The sequence below is a fragment of the Pinus tabuliformis genome, chromosome 5_2, assembly GCF_031772625.1.
Source record: "Pinus tabuliformis cultivar Carrire ecotype Pingquan chromosome 5_2, CPIR1, whole genome shotgun sequence".
Classification (NCBI taxonomy): Eukaryota; Viridiplantae; Streptophyta; class Pinopsida; order Pinales; family Pinaceae; genus Pinus; species Pinus tabuliformis.
This window is the reverse complement of record NC_142306.1, coordinates 952,007,222-952,029,220: the sequence shown is the minus strand read 5'-3', so window position 1 is coordinate 952,029,220 and position 21,999 is coordinate 952,007,222. Positions and strand designations below refer to the sequence as shown.

The 21,999-nt window shown below is 36.3% G+C and overlaps 2 pseudogenes; both read right to left on the bottom strand.

The window, feature by feature from the left end:
- LOC149162416 (actin-51-like) overlaps positions 1 to 8,804 on the bottom strand; it is a 19,072-nt pseudogene extending 10,268 nt beyond the window's left edge.
- On the bottom strand, positions 8,646 to 21,999 carry LOC149162415 (actin-7-like; annotated as a pseudogene).

The following is a 21,999-nucleotide window of genomic DNA, read 5'->3' as shown; positions in this document are numbered from 1 at the left end:
TATATACCATGCCAGGAATTCATCTGCTTGATTTTGGATATATTTTTCTTTCTAGAACCAGATGCCAAAGATCTCCATGTGGTTGGAGGTTTGCATTTAACACTTGTGTGTTTCATAGTTGGTCTCCAACTGTCTGTATAATCTTGCCATCAGGTAGAATCTAGAATTTCTCTATAGATTTCCTGGTTGCGCTAGACATCACATTCAGTGACAATGAGCATGAGGTGTGTCGGCCCTTGGAGATTTTCTCTACTAATCTGGAATGCAATTTGTGACACCCTTAATGTGTTAAGTACAATTCAAAATATAACATATACTATTAAATAAAGATTAGTATAGAATATACTATATTATGGTTTATAAGATATTTAACAACCTACCATATTTATGATAATACAGTATATTATATATTTAAGTATTTTATCATCTTATTAGTTCTTAATTCCTTTTAGTATTTTTGTTAATTTTTTAATGGACCTCAGCCCCACATTTTATTGTTGACCCTATTTTAGTTATTGGTTATTTTTCTTTATATATATATATATATATATATATATATATATATATATATATATATATATATGGATTATTTATATTTCTTTTGACTTGTGTGTATTTTTGTTTTATTTTATTTATTTTCTATTAATTATATTTTATTTAGTTTATTTTATTTTATTTCTATTAATTATTTTTATTTATTAAATAAATTAATTTTCATAGTTGTTACTTAATAATATTTATTTTTAATATATTAATAAATTAATATCATAATTTAAATATTATTGTTCAAATATAGTCGTTACTTGAAATTTTGGTCTCTACATTTCTCTCTATTTAAGCTTTTGTCATGGTCTCCCTCACCACACTTGTTGGTTCGAAACACGTTGGCCAAAAATTTCTCTTGTGTGATTTCTACCGAAAGACTTTGCTTAATTCATTATGGATCACATAAGCCTAAATACAACAAATAATATTGAGGTTTATAATATTAATGTTGGGACTTGATGTTATTGACATTTAAATCAATATTCTTGAGGTTTATACTATTAATATATTGATGCATTGATATTAATGTATTGTTGCTTTAAAATTTATTAGTGGTATATAATGTATTAATATTAATGTGTTAATATTAATGTATTTTATTAATGTCTTAATTGTTTGAAATGTGGTTGTTACATTATTTATGGTTTATCTTTATTATTGTATTCTTTAAGTTTATAATAACTTTATAATATTTAATGTTACATAGATTGACTCATTTTGAAAACCAGCCATGGTCAACCCTTGTCCAACATTGCATTATGATGAAGATTGTCTTGATATAAAGACCAATCATGGTCAAGTGTGAGTAACCATGTTCGAAGGTCACATTTTGATGAGGGCTATCTGAATATGAAAATCAACCATGATCAAACATGCTTATTTTAATGTTTGTAATATTTATCTTAAAAATATAAACCTTAGGTTTATAATATTCATCCCTTTGGTTTAATATTATTTTCTTGGGTGCATAATCCCTTGGGATTTTAATATTAATCCTTTTAATATAATGTCCACTTCAGTTTATTGCCAGGGTTTGATATTATTCCCTTGGGTTTATAATCCCTTCGTTTTTTAGTTTCTTCTGTTGTGTTTATTATTCCCTTCGTTCATGATATCAATCATGGTCGACCATGGTCAACCATGGCGAATCATGATCAACCATTGTCGTCCATGCTCAACCATTTGTTGTGAAATCAATCATGGTCAACCATGGTTGATCATGCTCACGCATGCTCGAATGTCGTAATGTGGCAAAGCATTTCTCAATATGGGAACAAGCATGGTCTAGCATCGCATTATGACAAGCATTGTATTTTTATTTTGGGGTTTATATACCTTGGTAGTATAATATTAATGCCTTGGGTCCAACGTCACATTGTGATAAATGTTGTCTCAATATGAAATTCGACCATGGTTAACAATTCCCAACCATATTTATTGAAGGGTTTATAATATTTATCTCAGGGCTTATGTACGTAGGGTTTAATGTTGTTCCCTTGTGTTTATAATATCAATTCCTTCGTTTTATTAATTTAAGGGTTCATATTCTGAGGGTTTGATATTATTCCTAGGGTTTACTATTATTCCTTTTGGTTTATAATCCCTTGGATTTTATAGTATTTGTTCTATGGGTTTAGTATTCCTTGTATGGAATTCTACCATGGCCAAGCCAACTACGATTGTTTTAGGGTAAAAAGTATTTTTCTTAGGGTTTATATAGCTCCAGTTTATAATATTAATGCTTTGGTTTAATATTATTCGTTTGGGTTAATAGTCCCTTGGGATTTTACTAGTAGTCCCTTGGGTTTATTGTTCCCTTATGTTTATAATATTAATCCCTTAGGTTTATTGTTCCCTTGTTTTTATTGTCCCTTGGGTTTATTGGTGTAAGGGTTCATATTCCTAATGTTTATTATTGTTTTGTTGGGTTTATAATATTTATCTTAGGGTTTATGATTTATAATATTAATCCCTTGGGTTTAATATTATTTCCTTGGTTTTTTTATATTAATCCCTTGGGTTTATAATATCAATCCCTTAGGTTTATTAATCAATGGGTTCATATTCCTAGGGTTTAATATTATTCATAAGTTTATAATATTAATCCTTGGGTTTAATATAAATCCCTTGGGTTTATAATCATGGTCAACCATTGTCATACATGGTCAACCATGGTTAGTCATAGATTAACATGCTCTACCATGTTTTATAAAATCAATCATGGTCAACCATGCTCCACATCGCATTGTGACAAATATTGTCTCAATATGAAAATCAACCATGGTCAACCATGGTTCAATGTCGCACTGTGACAAAGATTGTCTCGATATGAAAACCAATCATGGTCAAACATGGTCAACCATTGTCCAACATCGCATGAAAATCAACCATGGTCAACCATATATATTTTAGGGTTTATAATATTTATCTTAGGGTTTATATACCTTGGGTTTATAATATAATTCCCTTGGCCTTAATATTATTCCCTTCTATTCATAATCCTTTAGGGTTTTAGTATTAACCTCTTGCGTTTATTATTCCCTTGGGATTATTAATCTAACGGTTCATATTCTTAGGCTATAATATTATTCATAGGGTTTATAATATTAATCCTAGGTTTTAATATAAATCCGTTGGGTTTATAATGATTTTGTTAATATAATAATAATAATTATAAATTACCATTAAAAATTTTATAATTATTATCATATTTATAATATAATGATAATAATATTTTATAATATTATTATTATTTTTATATTATTATTATATTTATATATTTATTAATATCAATATTAATATTAATATTAAATCCATATCCATTGACGCCTATCAGCGTATATCAACCGCATTCATTAATGTTGTTGTGCTAGCTAGTATTAAATAAAGACCAGTATAAAATATACTATATTATGTTTTATAAGATATTTAATAACCTACCATATTTTTCCCTTCTCACAACCGACCATCTTTATTCAGCATAGTACAAGGAGGCATCGTTTTTCTCAGAGAACAATGGAATTTCCAGTAGGGTTTAGATAAATATTTGGCAGATTTTTTTGGAAATCCGAGTTATAGTTGTCAAACTTTAGGATTTTGGTTGTCCCAAGGTTTTTGTCAGTGTTGAATCCATTTCCACCATAAAAAGACGATTCAAAGATTCTCAAAATCATATTTTTGGAAAAAATAATGATTAGATTCCAACTATAAAAGAAGGTAAACATGAAATTGATGCTCAATAGACAACACCTTTTTATTCAAACGTGGCCTTGATTATTAAAAAATCTTACACCTAATGGAAACATAAGGAAACTATATTATTATTAGATGAAAATAATGACATATATAATGTAAGATATAGTATAATTTATAGATGAAATGACTTTTCTCACGATCATTTTTCTGATTAATTTTAAGTAAAACTCGACAAAGATTTTTAAAAACTTGAGTTTGTGTTCTTTAATTTGTAAAATTAATGTGCCCCATGGGTTTTTTAGGGTGCTAAATCCATTTATGCATTCAAAAATATATTTTAAACAACAAAATATCACATTCTTGCTGGAAATTGTGTCGTTGGATTCTGGTGAAAAAGGTTATTTCGTCTATAAGTTAGACAATGCCTATAATGTAATATTATATAAATATAAATTAATATCTATTAGCATTTGCACCAGATGTTGCAAAGAAAACGCCGTAAGGCAATAGAAAAGGAACTAGTAGCTTGAAGTGTCTTGTAAAATCGATGCAATCTCTACACATCATTATAATGTTTCAAAATTATATATTTACAATGTCAAAGATCATTCAATCAACATTTATTACCACGACAAAGAACAATATAAATACCTGGAAAATAGGTTTGTGATGACCCTATGAGGACACAATCTTTACACATCATTATAATGTTTCAAAATTATATATTTACAATGTCCAAGATCATTCAATCAACATTTATTACCACAACAAAGAACAATATAATGACCTGGAAAATAGGCTTGTGATCACCCTATGAGGACACAAATGAGAATGTTGAAGGTACTTTCCTTGGAAACAACTTTTGTATGGTGCTAGATAATATCTACAATAAACATACGATAGATATTGTATAAAAATAAATATTGGAAACATGTTAAAATTCTAATCAAAATCAATGTATCTCTCTATCTATGTTTTTTTATTATATAAAGACTAAAGTCGTGACAAGTCAAGTTCGCTGTTAGGCATGGATCTCTTGACCTTGCACAAAAGTTTGTATAAAATACCATAGATGTTGTAAGCCATTGTTGAGGGTGGGGACAGATGGCAAGAGGCACAAAAAATTTGATGCCTTCTTCAATGTACCAAGCATTCTTGCAATAAGCTGCATTGTGATGATCTCCATTATTCAATGATGTCCATGTGATTTGAATACAAGAAAGTTAGAAGTGACCATCTTGACTACTGTGATAGTAATAAGAATCCTACAGACAAATATCCCACCAAACCTAATTACAAGGTCATCCCATCATAAAGAAATATATACATAATAACATATATTAAACAAGAGGGCGTGGGTCCAAGCATCACACCATACATAAATAGGAAGCAGAGTACCAGGGTACATTGAAGCAACGTGAAAATTTTCACCACGATCTTGATCCTTTGCCTTCTCTAGAAGGTACGATCTTGAAAGTTCTTAGTCATCTCTAATACATAACCAAAATCGACGCACTAGAGTTAGAAATAAGAACATGGTCACAATTCCTCCTCAACACTAGCATTGATATGTTTCCCAATTCCTTCCTCTCCAATGCCAAAATGAGGATGGGGATGATGCAGCCCTGGCAGTGTCAAACTTGAGTATGAGGTGCAAATCATCATATACTTTTCTCTTTTGTGGATCAGACAAAGTACCATAAGCCTAATTTATCTCAGAAACAAGGTTAGTGGTTGTCTCAAGCTGGTGCAAAGGCATGACATCAAGGTGGTATTTCAGTGTGAGTATTCTATATGCAACCCTGATATCATTGCAGGAGGCATAACAAGAGACACCCAAAAGAGCATAGTGATCCCTTTTCCTCCTGAAAGCCATATCCCTCTTTTCTTCTGTTGCAAAACTGGCACTGATGGTTCTACCATTGAAGTTGTGAGAAGCCCTTAATACCACATTTCCAAGACTCAGCTGATTAATTAAAACTGGGTTGCTTGTGGTACTTGTTGGGAATATCAATTCTCCCATAATCAGAGGGGATTGGAACTGATGCTAATAGTGGGGAACAAGAAGTTTCACATCATTGACCAAGGTTCCATTTCCATATGATAATATGTCAGTCTATATGCAAAGGGAAGTGATTTATTCTCACTAAGCAAGGCAATAAGTAGATCATGCCTAGCATAACTATGTTTAGCTCTGTTTTGTTAGAAGTAGTGGATCCTTGTGTTTACTCTTTGAGGAAAAAAATGCCTTAAGAAATCAATTCAAGGCAAATAAAATCTTAGCAAGCTTGATACATGAATATATAACTGGATGGGTTTCACTCTCATATGTGTTTCTAAAAAACGAAATGTTTAGGGACAAAAAGTGTATTTGGTGAGGTTTTGCCCACAACTAAGAGGTAAGACTATATCCACGAATATTGGGGCTACCAAAATATTTTAGGCAGGTAAGTAGTATGTTGATTCTCAGAGATGTACATCTAGGATGGTAACTTGCACCATATCCATGAATCATATCCATACTCACATTGAAGTCAACTGGGTACCTAGTTGATGTAGTGCAGTGATCTATGCATACACTGTTAATGAGAATAACTTGTATGGGATGTGTAAGGTATTATGTTTTTTCTACTGTTAGTGTTCATCCTATTATGGACAATTATAAACATTTTAGCCTCCCTTTCTTAGGGACTACTGATATGCATTGATATCAGTATGTTATTGATGCAAGTTTCATATTAAGGAAGGAAGGCCTATGGCATATTCCATTACTGGCAAGTGAGGAAGAACCACGAATCTGGCACATTAAAAACACCCAATAGAATGATCTAATGTGTCAAGGGAACTCAATATTTAGACAATTACCCTATATGTGTCCTCCTTGGTACCTGATCTAGCAGAGGTTATATTTTACCAATCTAATTCCATAAGTCCAGCAAAATAACTATTTTATACTTCATGACGCTTTTGATTCAAAAGCTTAATATTAGTAGATGCAGAAAATCAATAGAGAATTTATAGGTGCATTATTTCTGCTTATATTGTATTGCAAATTTCTTATCTGTTGAATCATATTTAACCCGTACTCTTTATATCATGGTAGTCTTTATTTCTGAGGTAAGTTAGGTCTTCATGTCTGTGGAGATAACTTTCATATGTGGTCATCCTGCAACATCACTCCTAAGTATTGACATAAAATAGGCTCAATTAGACTTAATAGTAAATACTATGTTTAAAGCCACAAGCCTTCGAAGAAATTCAGAAAAAAAACATGCAAAAAGATTTCAACAGCATGGTCATAGCTCATCCTTGAATCACAATCATGCATAGACATTTCACACATGCTAAAGGTTTCCCAATCCGTATGAATATATAAGAAAATATAAAGAATCAAGCAAGATAGGGTGGAAAATACCAGCACAATTTAAATTTGGCCAACATATCAATTCCAATGCAATCCTTTAGCACAGGCTCAAATTATTTCATGAATCCAAAGAAATGAACAACCCAAACCCCAAAACTGGCTCAGGAAAGTCAGTGCACAAATAAACACAAAATCCTCTCATTACAATGCTAGTCCTCCATAGAACCTAAAACTAACAAGGCATATGCATCCAGTTCTCCTCCCACATAGAAGTAGCAAACGTCCAAAAATCTAGAAGCACTTCTTGTGAACAATTAAGGGGCCAAACTCATCATATTCTGATTTGAAATCACATTTGCAATACACGTACCAAGTGTAGATTTTTAGGTGAATCCAAAACTTTTTCCTTGATAAAATTAAGAAGCGATAAACCAGATACAATATGCAAAATGAAGCGATTAGCAGTTGTAGTACATACCTGCTGGAAAGTACTGAGATAAGACAAAATAGACCCTCCAGTCCAGACACTATATTTCTTTTTTGAGGTCCGACCACCTTAATCTTCATGCTACTAGGAGCCAGTGAAGTAATTTCCTTACTCATTCAATCTGCAATCCATGGAAACATTGTGGAACCACCACTGAGCACAATATTCCCATACAAGTCTTTACGAATATCCATATCACATTTCATAATAGAATTGTAAGTAGTCTCATGGATTCCAGCTACTTTCATAACTAATAAAGATGGTTGGAACAACACTTCTGCACATCTGAACCGTTCTGCACCAATGGTGATTACTTGGCCATCAGGAAGCTGATAGCTCTTTTCTAATGAAGAGCTAGATTTTGTAGTCTCCATCTCCGGTTCAAAATCTAGAGATACATAGGCTAATTTCTCTTTCATATCTCAGACAATCTCGCGCTCTGCAGTGGTGGTGAAGGTGTACCCAAGTTCTGTAATAATCTTCATCAATGTGTTCGTTAGATCACGCCCAACAAGGTCCAGTCTAAGTATGGCATGAGGAAAAGCATATCCCTCATAAATTGGGATAGTGTGTGTGACACCATCACCAAAATCAAGCACAATACCTAGGATGATAAGTGTAAAATAGTTAGTGACAACCTAAAATAAGATCTTAACAAAATGCATGTGTTTGTGCAACCTATAACTCTTAGAAGTATCAATTCAACACAACTATTTATGGAAATGGACATAAGAGATCCAAAATTAATGGCTGAAAAGGGATGGAATAATAAAAAAGCATACGAGTGGTTCGTCCACTTGCATAAAAAGAAAGTACTTCTTGGATTGAAACATACATGGCAGGCACATTGAAAGTCTCAAAGATTATCTATGTCATCTTTTGTCTATTAGTCTTGGGGTTAAGTGGTGCCTCCGTGAGAAGCACATGGTGTTCCTCAGGGGCCACTCGGAGTTCATTGTAAAATGTATGATGCCAGATCTTCTCCATGTCATCCCAGTTGGTCACAATACCATGGTCGATCGGATACTTGAGAGTCAAGATACCCCTCTTTGACTAAGCTTCATCTCCAACATATGCATCTTTTTTCCCCATAACAACCATCACACCAGTATGTCCTGGTCTGCCCACAATGCTTGGGAAAACAGCACACGGAGCATTGTCTCCAGCAAATCCGGCCTTAAATAGGCATCACAAGAATAAGAAGGGATAGGATCAACATAACTCAGAAAAAAAATCACAATCCTTAATGAACATAATTCTTTTAAATCCCAGCTCCTTAGTTTGAGGAAATATCCACATCGATTAGAATATGGTCTACAATAGACATACACTACTGGAACTTCTTGCAATCGAATTGGTGAATATAGTAACAAAGATCAAGGATCATAGACCAACAATGTAAAAACCAGCCTTCATTCCCAACCTAGCCCCTTAGTTTGAGGCAATATCCACATTGATTACAAGATGGTTTGCAATAAACATGCACTACTACAACTTCTTGCAATCGAATTGGGGAATTCACTATTTAAATCCTTTTAAAAAAATTAGATTTATGTTTGTAGACTATCAAGTGAATTTTACTATCTTAATTCTATTCAATGGATACTTTATTACTGTAATTATATTCATTGGGGATTTTATGCATAGTAAAGGAATTCGTATTCAAGGTCTATGACCAAAGTTTGGCTCATGGTTGTTTAGGGTGTGAAATGTTAATATTTATTTCTATTCATGATATAAGAATATCATTTGTTCCTTTATTAGACCATTGTAGATTATTAGATTTCAAAATATAAAAAACTTTATTTGCTCAATAGCAAAAAAACTCTCAACCATGTATTTGGAGTTTCTTTTATATATGCTAGCTATAAAAAAATATTCATCTGGGCATAGAGAATTAGTATTGGAATGATTGTCTAAAATAATGGATTGACTAATTCCTTGAAGCTAGCTTGCCCATTAATCCCAAGTCTTGCTACTGCCTGAAGTTTCTTGAATAAAGGAAAAGCTAGCTTGCCCATTAATCCCAAGTCTTGCTACTGTCTGAAGATTCTGTTGGAAATAATACTGAGAGGGGGGGTGAATCAGTATTATCAAGTTCTTTTAATAAATCTTCCTTATTTATACTTTGAATTATTTTTGTATGTCAGTACCATAAATAATGAGCATGAACAAGAAAAACAGATAGTCACACCAAAGAACACTAGATATAAGGTGGAAACCCAATGTGGGTGAAAACCACCTGCTGCAATATGTCTCTATCTTCTTTCAAATTAGAAACTCCTTTTACAATGATTTTGTACTGGTGCAGTCCTTTACCAGTACGCAGGCTGCAACCTGCAGAGAGCTACAACTCTCTCGTTTTCCAGTCTCTCCTGGAAGGGAGCTACAACCCCCTACTTCTTTTCTTTCAAGGATCACTTTTCATAAATTTTCAAACTGGATCCATGAACATCAAATGATCATCAAGTACAAGTAAATCACCCAGTCAACTGCAGTAACCAGATCAATAGTAACAGTAAACTAAACCCAGAACACCTTATCAACAGAGAAAAGTCAGTCAAATAAATGCCTTAATACAGATCCGCAGTTTTTCTTTATCTGGCATGCGTTGCTACGCACTTCACCTTCTGCACCTCTGCGTATCCCCGCAGAGAGCCTTGAACTGCACTGCGTATCCACGCACTGTTCCTTTAAATGCGCCGCGTACCTATACTGTGCCCCCGCACCCACTGCTTCTATCGCGCCGCGTACTTTCACTGTGCCTCCACAGTTACTGCTTCTATCGCGCCGCGTACTTTCACTGTGTCTCCGCACCTGCGGCTTCTGTCGCACAGCGTACCTCCGTGCTTCTCCTTTCTCTTCACTGCGAACCACCGCACCTGGGCTTCTATCGCGTTGCGTACTCACGTACTGCTCCTTCTTCTGGGATGCGTACCCCCGCACTTGCACCGTTAATCGCCTGCGCACCTCTGATTAGGGCCAAATTGGCAGTCCACCAGTGTGCCATAGATAGTCAGATGCCCAGATCTGATCATGCGCCCGAGAGATCACACTTCATAGATTCACTTTCAACTTCACTTTTATATAGATCAAGCTTTTAAACCGATAACCCAATATTTCAGATCTTAAGATATTCAATTTGCAAAAGATACCTTAGCCAAGTGATCTCCTTCCCTATTTATAGTCAAGCCCTTATTCACACCATGGGACAAAACCATCAATAACCAATACAAGGGATCCAAACCGGGGCTAAAATAGATCCTATACCACGGGCCAAAACCATAGGATCAAGAACAGCGGGCTAAATACCACGGGCCAAAACATAAGAAACCCCTCGTGAGCGCATTTCTCTGCCTTGAAGTAAGTGAACTGGGGGTCCGCACCTTCTGAACGGGTGACCTGCGTGTATGGCCGCAGCTCCTGCACGGCGTACCTGCGGGTACGCACGCTTTTCACTGAGCACATGCGGACCTCTTAATTTTTATCATTTTGAGAGCCTGATCAGAGTTTTGCCACCTGTATGAGTTGCCATCAAGTACAACACATGAATCATAGAGCCATACCAGAATCATAATGCCAACAATCTCCCCCTTTGGACTTGATGGCAACCTCAAGATCTTCAACGTCATTCTCCCCCTTTGACATCAAGGGCAAAGGGTTATGCTCCCCCTAAGAACATGCTCCCCTTGACTATAAACCAGATCTGCAAAGAAAAACCATAATCCACCAAACACCATAAATGACCATGAAAGAGATAGAGACATATTGCAGCAATATTCAGACCAGCATCCATGATCTCCTTCTGTACTTCCTCCATAATGCCAACAATGCATTATATGCTCCCCCCTAAACCTGTGCCATTCGATCTTCGACCAATCCAAAACCCAGCACATGTACGCATATACCCCAGATGAGCCTTGCGTACAACCAACCATCAGAAGAGATTCAACAACAAGATGATGCATCAACAACCCCCAGCTTTTGCCTGAGGTATTCAAAGGTCTCCCTGGGCAATGGTTTGGTGAGTATATCAGCAACTTGTTCCTTAGAAGGAACATACTCCAACTTGACCTTTTGTTCAAGTACTTGTTCCCGGAGAAAATGATACTTGATCGGTATGTGCTTGGTCTTTGAATGCATGACTGGGTTCTTTGAAATGCTGATTGCACTTGTATTATCACATAAGATGGAGATGGGTGGTATACAAGTGATTTGAAAATCCTGCAAGGTCTGCATCATCCAAAGGAGTTGAGTGCAGCAAGATGCAGCAGCAACATATTCCGCTTCAGCTGTAGACAAGGCAATCGAACTCTGTTTCTTGCTGAACCAAGATACTAATCTGGAACCCATAAAGAATGCACCACCACTTGTGCTCTTCCTGTCATCCACGCTTCCGGCCCAATCTGCATCTGTATAAGCATGAAGTGTGAGATCTGTATCTCTAGGATACCATAAGCCATAGTTTTGAGTTCCTTGGAGATATTTGAAGATTCTCTTTACTGCCTGAAGATGAGTTTCCTTTGGATTTGCCTGAAATCTTCCAACTATTCCTATTGCATGCATTATGTCTGGTCGGGTACCTGTCAAATAAAGTAGACTTCCAATCATAGATCTGTAGGTTGGTTGATGCACTGCTGCTGATTCATCATTTGCACTGAGGCTACATCCTGTGACCATGGGTGTACATACTGGTTTTGCATCTTCCATGCCATATTTCTTCAAAATCTGCTTGAGATACTTGGTTTGAGACAAAAAGATCCCTCCTTCTTTTTGTTGGATTTGCAAACCAAGAAAATATGTCAATTCTCCCAGCAAGGACATTTCGAATTCTTTCTGCATTAACAAGGCAAATCTTTGACTCATAGCTTCTTCATTGCTGCCAAAGATAATGTCATCTACATACACAACAAGTATTAGCAATTTGTCGTTTTCAACTTTTATATAAAGATTGCTATCTGCTGATCCTTTTGAAAAACCTTGTTGATGAAGATATTTGTCCAAACGATAGTACCAAGCCCTTGGAGCTTTTTTGAGACCATAGAGAGCCTTTTTCAATCTGCATACAAGATTTGGATCATTTCCAAGAATGAAACCATCTGGCTGCTCAATGTATACTTCTTCTTCCAAGTCTCCATTCAGAAAGGCTGATTTCACGTCCATTTGAAATACTTTGAAGTTTTGAAAGCTTGAGAGAGCAAGGAACATTCGGATGGCCTCAAGTCTTGCAACAGGAGCAAAAGTTTCTTCAAAATCTATTCCTTCTTGCTGCGCATACCCTTTACAAACAAGTCTGGCCTTGTTTCTAATTACTTCTCCATTTTCATTCAATTTATTTTTGAAGACCCATTTTGTCCCTATAACATTCTTATCCTTTGGTCTAGGAACCAACTCCCAAGTGTTGTTCTTTTCGATCTGCTCAAGTTCTTCATCCATTGCTTTGACCCAACATTCATCTTTGCATGCCTCTTTCACATTTTGTGGTTCAGTGGAAGAGAGTAATGCCAAATAGCTTGAAGCTTCTGCAATTGTTCTTCTTGTTTGTACACCTGCTTCTTTCTGCCCCAAAATCTGAGTTTCTGGATGATTCTTCTGAACATATCTGGATGGAGTCTTCTCTTCTATCCTTATCTGCTCCTCTGGTTCTTCTTGAGGTTCTTCTTCTTCATCATTCTATCTTTGAGGGTAGTCTTCATCTTCTTCGATATCTTCATGATTTACTTGCCTAGGAATGTATCCCTTCTCATCAACCACTACATCAATGCTGTCAACAATTCTTCTGAGTCTTTTATTGTAGCACTTGTATGCTTTGCTGTGTGGAGAATAACTAAGAAGAATGCCTTCATCTGCTCTAGGTTCAAGTTTGCCAAGTTGCTCATCAGTATTCTTAATATAGCATTTGCTTCCAAAGATTTTGAAGTGCTTTAATGAAGGAGTCTCACCATACCAGAGCTCATGAGGGGTTTGAGTGATGTTCACCCGGACATTTGTTTTGTTGAGAATAACAACCGCAGCGTATGCAGCTTCACCCCAGAAAGTTGCGGGAGTTCCAGACTCATCAAGCATAGCACGAGCCATTTGTTGGACTGTTCTGTTCATTCTTTCCACCACTCCATTTTGCTGAGGAGTTCTAGCTGTAGAGAATTCTCTTCTTATCCCATGTTCTTCACAGAAATCGAAAAATTCATTTGAGGTAAACTCCCCACCTCTGTCGGATCTGAGGCACTTAATTTTGTATCCTGATTCATTTTCAACCAAGGCTTTAAAGGATTTGGATTTTTCGAATGCTTCATATTTGTGCTTCATAAGTCCTAACCAGACAAACCTGGAGAAATCGTCAATGAATAATATCAAGTATTCTTCTCCTCGAGGTGTCCTTTTCCTAAATGGACCACATACATCTGTATGTACTAGCTCAAGAGGCATGCTAGCTGATCCTTCCTTCTCCGGAAAGTTAGTTCTGGTTTGCTTTCCAAACTGACATGATTTGCATATGGTGTTGTCTGGAATTTTGATATCTGGAAGACCGCGAACTACCTGATATTTGCATGCTTTCCTTATTTGTGAAAATCTTAGATGCCCCAACCTCCGGTGCCATAACCAGTGTTCATCATCCTTGCTTAGATAGCATTGTTGTTGTCCTTCTTCAAATTTGTATAGATTATTTGGAGTTCTTTCACCTTTGATCATTGTTTTACCTGTATCCAGATCACGAACAAGACATCCATTTGATCTAAATATCACCTCGGTTCCTTGATCACACATCTGGCTGACAGTCAGAAGATTATGCTTCAATCCATCAACATACAAAACATTTCCAGCTTTGACCTTTTCTTTTAACTGAGCAGTGCCTTTTCCTTTTATAGTTGCAGGAGTATCATTTCCAAAAGAAACTTTCTTTCCCTTTTCTAAAGCAGAGTATGATTCAAGTTTTTCTTTATCACCTGTCATATGCTTCGAACATCCACTGTCAATGTACCATAGATTTTCCTATCCCTATGCATAAAATGCTATCCCACATCTTTCTGTTTGTGGTTCCTTTACTCTCCATGTTTTGGTGCTTGAGGCTTGTTCCTTTGTCTGCTGAAACCTGCTCCTGCATTCAGAATCTTCATGACCAAAGTTATTGCAAATAGAACATTCAACTTCATTTTCAAGAGCCGAAAAGTTGTTATAGGTCCTTTTTGTAATCCCAGTCATACTTCTTTGTTTTTGAGCTTCTCTAGTCATGATTGTTTTATATGCAACACATTGAGCTGCTTTGTGACCAAAGTTATGGCAAGAGAAGCATTGTCCATTGAAGAAACTTCTGCGGTTATCAAATCTTCCGGCCAAATGATTGTAATTTCTATTGTCATCCATTCTTGAAGCAAATTGAGAGGATTTTACCTGTGGCTGGTTGTAGCTTTTGTTCATCCTTAGGACGGATTGCCCCTGGTTTACCTGATAGTCTTTGTTTGTTCTTGATGTAATTCGTCCCTGCTTTACCTGGTGATCTCCATTGTGCTTTTGCTCATTCCTTCTTGCTGCATCAAGATAACTCTTTGAGGTGGATGGTTGAGAAGTTTCTCCATTATAGCCTAGACCTGTCTTGTTTAGAGGAGAACGCTGTACATTGATGATCTCATCCAGAGTTTCAGATCCTTTGACAAACTTAATATTAATAGCCTTTGTTTTCTCAATCTCTTTTCTAAGACCAACAATTTCACCTTCTAACTTTTCAAGATATTTTTCTTTTTCATCAATTTGAGATTGTAGGGTATCAATGATCATATTCTTTTCTTCCATACATGTCTTGAGTCTAGAAATTTCTTCATAAAAGCTATCCACATCTATAGCATCCATGTAATCATCATCTTCAAATGCCATTAAAAGTTTATAGCCATTACCTCGTTCATCTTCATCACTATTTGATAGACCATCACTATCTTCATGAGTGTAGTAGATTTTCTTATTTGCATTCTGTTTCTTGTTCCATCTAGCAGGTTCCTTTCCTTTCTCAATCTTATCCTTATGAGGACATTTCGTAGCATAATGACCTACTCTTCCACAAGCAAAACATTTAAAAGGTAACTTACCTCTGAACCTTCCAGTACCCCGTTGAAGATTTCTGACAAAATTTGATTCTTCTTCTTCTTCTGGCACGTGACTTGCTTCATAGTAGTCTCCTTTGCCTGAAGCCTTGAAAGCAGCTTCTCTCCTGTCTGATGGACCTCCCTTTCTCATTTCATAAGCAGTTAGAATTCCGTGTAGCTGAGACATAGTAAGAGTTCGTAGATTTTCCTTTTCTTCTATTGCAGACACTTTAGATTCAAACTTGGGGGACAATGATCTTAGAACTTTTTCAACCACAATAGCTTCTTTCATTTCTTCACCCAAGTTTTCATGCAATTAACAATCTCGTCTACCCGAAAGAAATAGTTAGCCAAACTTTCATCATTATACATTCTGAGATTCTCATACTGAATCCTGAGGGTTTGAAGTTTAGCACGCTTTACCTGTTCATCTCCTTCGTAGCTCAAGACAATCTTGTCCCATATTTCTTTTGCGGATTTATATTGCATAACCTTCATGAATTATGTTTGAGATAAGCATCCCAGCAGAGTATTGACTGCTTTAGCATTTGTTTCATATTTCTTCTTTTCGGCCAGATCTGTAGGAGTAGCTGAAGGAAAAGTGTAGCCTGTATCTATGATATCCCAAACTTCTGTACCAAGAGATTGAAGATAGGCAGTAACTCTTACCTTCCAATAATTGAAGTTTGTCCCATAAAAAATTGGTGACCTGATTGATGCTTCCCTCTCGTAGTTGCTCATGATGAGTGATCTTCCTTCAAGCGATCAAGCTTCACTGAAGAACTTGCTCCGATACCAATTGTTGGAAATAATACTGAGAGGGGGGGTGAATCAGTATTATCAAGTTCTTTTAATAAATCTTCCTTATTTATACTTTGAATTATTTTTGTATGTCAGTACCATAAAATAATGAGCATGAACAAGAAAAACAGATAGTCACACCAAAGAACACCAGATATAAGGTGGAAACCCAATGTGGGTGAAAACCACCTGCTGCAATGTCTCTATCTTCTTTCAAATTAGAAACTCCTTTTACAATGATTTTGTACTGGTGCAGTCCTTTACCAGTACGCAGGCTGCAACCTGCAGAGAGCTACAACTCTCTCTCGTTTTCCAGTCTCTCCTGGAAGGGAGCTACAACCCCCTACTTCTTTTCTTTCAAGGATCACTTTTCATAAATTTTCAAACTGGATCCATGAACATCAAATGATCATCAAGTACAAGTAAATCACCCAGTCAACTGCAGTAACCAGATCAATAGTAACAGTAAACTAAACCCAGAACACCTTATCAACAAAGAAAAGTCAGTCAAATAAATGCCTTAATACAGATCCACAGTTTTTCTTTATCTGGCATGCGTTGCTACGCACTTCACCTTCCGCACCTCTGCGTATCCCCATAGAGAGCCTTGAACTGCACTACGTATCCATGCACTGTTCCTTTAAATGCGCCGCATACCTATACTGTGCCCACGCACCCACTGCTTCTATCATGCCGCGTACTTTCACTGTGCCTCCGCAGTTACTGCTTCTATCGCGCCACGTACTTTCACTGTGTCTCCGCACCTGCGGCTTTTGTCGCACAGCGTACCTCCGCGCTTCTCCTTTCTCTTCACTGCGAACCACCGCACCTGGGCTTCTGTCGCGCTGCGTACTCATGCACTGCTCCTTCTTCTGGGATGCGTACCCCCGCACTTGCACCGTTAATCGCCTGCGCACCTCTGATTAGGGCCAAATTGGCAGTCCACCAGTGTGCCACAGATAGTCAGATGCCCAGATCTGATCATGCACCCGAGAGATCACACTTCATAGATTCACTTTCAACTTCACTTTTATATAGATCAAGCTTTTAAACCGATAACCCAATATTTCAGATCTTAAGATATTCAATTTGCAAAAGATACCTTAGCCAAGTGATCTCCTTCCCTATTTATAGTCAAGCCCTTATTCACACCATGGGACAAAACCATCAATAACCAATACAAGGGATCCAAACCGGGGCTAAAATAGATCCTATACCACGGGCCAAAACCATAGGATCAAGAACGGCGGGCTAAATACCACGGGCCAAAACATAAGAAACCCCTCGTGAGCGCGTTTCTCTGCCTTGAAGTAAGTGAACTGGGGGTCCGCACCTTCTGAACGGGTGACCTGCGTGTATGGCCGCAGCTCCTGCACGACGTACCTGCGGGTACGCACGCTTTTCACTGAGCACATGCGGACCTCTTAATTTTTATCATTTTGAGAGCCTGATCAGAGTTTTTCCACCCGTATGAGTTGCCATCAAGTACAACACATGAATCATAGAACCATACCAGAATCATAATGCCAACAGATTCTTGAATAAAGGAAATAGGAAAGAGAATTAAGAAACTACATTTCTTAAAATTTCAATAAGAATGGTAAATTGTGCCTTCCAAAAATCCTTACAAGCATGAGGTTGAAATGGAAGAAATGGTAGGTGGTGGAAGAGGCAATATCCGCATCGATTACAAGATGGTTTGCAATAAACATACACTACTGCAACTTCTTGCAATCGAATTGGGGAATTCACTATTTAAATCCTTTAAAAAAATTAGATTTATGTTTGTAGATTATCAAGGGAATTTTACTATCTTAATTCTATTCAATGGATACTTTATTACTATAATTATATTCATTGGGGATTTCTTGCATAGTAAAGGAATTGGTATTCAAGGGCTATGACCAAAGTTTGGCTCATGGTTGTTTAGGGTGTCAAATGTTAATATTTCTTTGTAATCAGGATATAAGAATATCATTATGATATAATCTATGACAAATATCAGGATACAACTCATGCAATTGGATTTGTGCCTTTATTAGACCATTGTAGATTGTAGAGAATTAGTATTGGGATGATTGTCTAAAATAATGGCTTGACTAATACCTTGAAGCTAGCTTGCCCATTAATCCCAATTCTTAACTACTGTATGAAGTTTCTTGAATAAAGGATAAGATAGCTTGCCCATTAATCCCAAGTCTTGCTACTGTCTGAAGTTTCTTGAATAAAGGAAATAGGAAATTGAATTAAGAAATTGGATTTCTTAAAATTTCAAGAAGAATGGTAAATTATGCCTTCCAAAAATCCTTACAAGCATGAGGTTGAAATGGCAGAAATGGAAGGTGGTGGAAGGGAGAAAGTAAAAAATAAAAATGGTAATACAAATGAATGGATCCCTTAGAATGAGCTACCAGGAAGCCAACCAATATTTTGAGGATTACAATCCAAATAAATGTCAAGTGGTGGAAGGGGGAAAGTAAAAAATCAAAATGGTAATACAGATGAATGGATCCCTTAGAATGAGCTACCAAGAAGCCAACCAATATTTTGAGGATTACAACCTTTCTATTCTTAATCATAGATTAGGAGGCAAAGTTTGACAGGCCCCAGATTACCAGGTGTTGCGCTTTGACTTTAATACATACAGGTGATTTACAAAAGTTACTGAGTACAGGGAATAATTCCAAGGATGGATATATAGAAAAACTAATCCCAAGGAAGACGCTTTGTATCAATATTGGCATTCACATGTTTGAATGGGAATTTTTTCACCATGGATCAATTTGATTCTAAATATGCCAAGCTACGACCTAAATTTGTCAATCAGATGTTAACTACATGTTCATTTACCTAAAATAATTGTTGAAAGCAATGAATTTATAGACTCATAAAGTTGGTTTTAATTTAAAAACATGTGTCAATAATTGAAAAGCCCTTGCCTAGCCTCCCCCTTTACAACTCCATTAAAATAGAAATTGAAAACACTCAAATTTTTTTATAATGATAAATTAGCAGCCTTTTATGAAGTTAGAAGAACAACCATGCCTTGTAATTTTCCAGAGCCAAATATGATTAGAATAAAAGATGTTAATAAACTTCGGGAAACCTATTACAAGATAAAATAAAATTTATGAAAAGAGTCAGGGGCTTATGTACTATTATCTTAAAGGATTTCTCTACCGACTACATATATACTATGGATATACATCAGTGATGTAAAATTACATATTCGTTATTTGTTCAATGTACATGTACCTCTTGAACATTGAACATGAATTTTAAATATGTATTAATAATCAGCATTTAAAACATTGAGACCGAAGGAGAGATTCAGTGGATGGACATTGAATTGTCAGGATTAAAACTTGAGGACTTGATTACCTTAGAAAGCCACATATATTTATAGCACCATATGTAGTTTTTTTCCTGAATTATAGCTTATTTGTTCAGTTGCAAGTTTGCATCTATTGGTCTGGTCACAATAATGAAGCATTTAGTCAACTGGTACCTAATGCTTTGAAGGTTGTCATAGGATTCTTATGAGGTGTAATTTCCCTATTAGAATCACTAAAATAAAACAAGTCCAATTATGTACAGAGCCTAATCTCTTCAATTGTATCTTTTGTATCTCTGTATAACAACCCACATGGAGATGGGAAACAACTCTGCCCTTGATGCAGTTGATTTTCCAGCACTTCTGCAGGACCACACATGTTCTTACATTCAATCATGTGGTGGTTATTTATAAACTTCAGACAAAGAAAAGACTTGAGTGATGTTGTTTTTATGTGACAAGGCCAAACGAAGCGCCTGGTAGTTGTAGTACATACCTGCTGGAAAGTACTGAGAGAAGTCAAAATAGACCCTCCAATCTAGACACTGTATTTTCTTTTTGAAGGTCCCACCACCTTAATCTTCATGCTGCTGGGAGCCAGTGAAGTAATTTCCTTACTCATTCGATCAGCAATCCCAGGAAACATTGTGGAACCACCACTGAGCATAATATTCCCATACAACTCTTTACGAATATCCACATCACACTTCATAATAAAATTGTAGGTAGTCTCATGGATTTCAGCTGCTTCCATTCCTACTAAAGATGGCACAACACTTCTGCACATCTGAATTGTTCTGCACTGATGGTGATTACCTGGCCATCAAGAAGCTCATATTGCTTTTCCAATGAAGAGCTATATTTTGCAGTCTCCATCTCCTATTCAAAAACTAGATATACATAGGCTAATTTCTCCTTCATATCTCAGACAATCTCACGCTCTGCGGTGGTGGTGAAGGTGTACCCACGTTCTGTAAGAATCTTCATCAATGCATCCGTCAGATCACGCCCACCAAGGTCCAGTCTGAGTATGGCATGAGGCAAAGAATATCCCTCATAAATTGGGACAGTGTGTGTGACACCATCACCAAAATCAAGCAAAATAACTAGGATGATAAGTGTAAAACAATTAATGATATCCTAAAATAAGATCTTAACAAAATGCACATGTTAGTGCAACTTATAACTCTTAGAAGTATCAATTCAACACAATTATCAATGGAAATGGACATAAAAGATCCAAAATTAATGGCTGAAAGGGGATGGAATAATAAAAAAGTGTACTAGTGGTTCGTCCACTTACATACATAGAAAGTACTACCTGGCTTACAATATACATGGCAGGCACATTGGAAGTCTCAAACATTATCTGTGTCATCTTCTGTCTATTAGCGTTGGGGTAAAGTGGTGCCTCCATGAGAAGCACAGGGTGTTCCTCAGGGGCCACTCGGAGTTCATTGTAAAATGTGTGATGCCAGATCTTCTCCATGTCATTCCAGTTGGTCACAATACCATGGTCGATCAGATACTTGAGAGTCAAGATACCCTTCTTTGATTGAGCTTCATCTCCAACATATGCATCATTTTTCCCCATACCAACCATCAGACTAGTATGCCTTGGTCTGCCCAAAATGCTTGGGAAAAAAGCATGCAAAGCATCGTCTCCAACAATTCCAACCTTATATAGGCATCACAAGAATAATAATGGATAGGATCAGCATAACTCATAAACAAAATCACAGTCCTCAATGAACATAAATCTTTTAAAACCTAGCTCCTTAGTTTGAGGCAATATCTGCATCAACTACAAGATGGTCTGCAATAGACATATACTACTGCAACTTCTTGCAATCAAATTGGCGAATATAATAGTAAAGATAAGGATCATAGACCAACAATATAAAAACTAGTCTTCATTCCCAACCTAGCCCCTTAGTTTGAGGCAATATCTACATCGATTACAAGATGGTGTGCAATAAACATACACTACTGCAACTTCTTGCAATCGAATTGGGGAATATAATAACAAAGATCATGGATCATAGACAAACACTATAAAAACTAGCCTTCATTCCCATAGACCAATGTGATCTGAATGAGACATAAATATTAGAAAAACAAAAACATAAATACCAACCTTAACCATTCCAGATCCATTGTCACATACAAGGGGATGGATTTCTTCTGCATCACCCAT